This window comes from Microtus ochrogaster, unplaced genomic scaffold (assembly GCF_000317375.1).
Source record: "Microtus ochrogaster isolate Prairie Vole_2 unplaced genomic scaffold, MicOch1.0 UNK48, whole genome shotgun sequence".
Taxonomy (NCBI): Eukaryota; Metazoa; Chordata; class Mammalia; order Rodentia; family Cricetidae; genus Microtus; species Microtus ochrogaster.
In genome coordinates this window covers 2,788,566-2,790,485 of record NW_004949146.1, presented here as the reverse complement: position 1 = coordinate 2,790,485, position 1,920 = coordinate 2,788,566, and the positions used below count along the sequence as shown (strand labels likewise).

General features: G+C 37.6%; 1 protein-coding gene across 1 annotated transcript in view; it reads right to left on the bottom strand.

The window, feature by feature from the left end:
- Positions 1-1,920, bottom strand: part of Ddx42 (DEAD-box helicase 42) — a 41,252-nt gene that overhangs the window by 28,549 nt on the left and 10,783 nt on the right. The gene's annotated exons all lie outside the window — the stretch shown is intronic.

The window sequence follows — 1,920 nt, the reverse complement described above, 5'->3', positions numbered from 1 at the left end:
GGGAGGCAGAGGCAGGCGGATCTCTGTGAGTTTGAGGCCAGCCTGGTCTACAAGAGCTAGTTCCAGGACAGGAACCAAAAGCTAAGGAGAAACCCTGTCTCGAAAAAAAAAAATAAAAAAAATAAATAAATAAAGAATTTACATTGTACCATAAAAAAAAAACTCAAAAAACCAAAGCAAACCAAATCAAAGATCCACAATTATAACGTTTGTTATAACAAAGATTAAACCTGGCGTGGATGTGGACACCTGTAATCTCAGTACTCAGGAGGCTAAAGCCAAGTTCAAGGCCAGTCTGAGACACAAAGCAAGCCCAGCACACAGCAAAGACACTTCTTTGCTAAAGGAAAAAAGCAAAAGCAATCCCAAACTAAAATCAAAAATGATCCCCTGGTATTAACATCCAGAAGAGTCAAAGAATTAAACTTCAAAGACAAGCTGCTATCTATACATGTCTCTGAAGAGACAGCTTAAAAACCACACATTTATTTAACAACTACCCATTAGAACACGTCCAGCAAGAAACAAATTGCTCTGAGTATTCTATGGTTAAGGATTACAATGAAATGTCCTCAGTATTAATAAAATCAGTTTACATGTTCTCATTAGTCTTAGCTCCAAAACTCTTTAAAAACAATGTAATTTACATAAATTTTGAGGTAAACAAAAACAAACCACTCAGAGAAAAGGAACAAAATTTCAGACTACCTGAGGCTGGGCATGGTGATGCAAGTCTTTAATCCCAGCACCCAAGAGGCTGTAGCAGGTGGATCTTTGTGAGTTCAAGAGCAGCTAGGTTAGTCAGTGTTACATAGTGAGACTCTGTCTCAAAAAACCCAACACACACACACACACACACACACACACACCAGCAAAAATATGACTACCTAAAATGTCCTTTTCTAGAAACAGAATTGTCATAGCCTTTGTTAATTTTCATGCACGTTCATACACATACACAAAATTTGAGCAAAATGGAAACAATTGTTATTCTTTACCTGATACCAAATATATCTACTGCTGGTTCATGTAAATCCTCTTTATTTCCTTAGCATAATTTTTAAAATGTAATTGCTTTGCCAAGGAAACACACATTCTAAGACTTAAAATTTTAATGATTACTTACATTTATAGACATGCCTATTACACACTGAGTAAAATGAGGGCATACAGGTGGGTGATGTATTTCTATTTATATAAAAGCATATGCTATATACATATATTTAAAAGGCTCTCAAAAATGCTACCAGCAGCTGTTTGTCTTTTTCTGTTTTGTTGTTTACAATTAACAGGGAATTTCAAATGTCTATAGGAGGCTCTGAAGTTGAAGAAAGTACTTTTAACATTTAACATAGTTGAAGAGATAAGGAGTAACAGGCTCTCTATTTTTCTGACACTATGCCTCTTACCTATATGTCACCTATAAGTTATATGAACTACCAAAGAACACTTAGTTTAACAGTTTAACTTGTGTGCCTACTGTCACCCTTAGATCATATTTAGCTCCAGAAAAAGACTGATCTTCCTCAATTTTGGCCATTCCACCTTTCACAAATCTCTTCTCTTTGTTTCTCTGTGAAAGTCAGAGATCCACCTGCATATGCCAACCAAGTGCTGGAATTAAAGGTGTGCACCACCACCTAGCTCTCCCACACATTTCAAACATCATGACTGCTCACAGTAATCGCAGCACTGGGAAAGCTAAGGTATAAGGATTATCTCACAGGGAGTTCTATACTAGCCCGGGGTCAAACGTTTCATAAGGGGGCTCCTTCAACTAGGGAATCAATATAATTTTAGTAAGATAAAACTTCATGTAAGGCACTCGGGAGGCAGAGGCAGGCGGATCTCTGTGAGTTCAAGACCAGCCTGGTCTACAAGAGCTAGTTCCAGGATAGGCTCCAAAACCACAGAGAAACC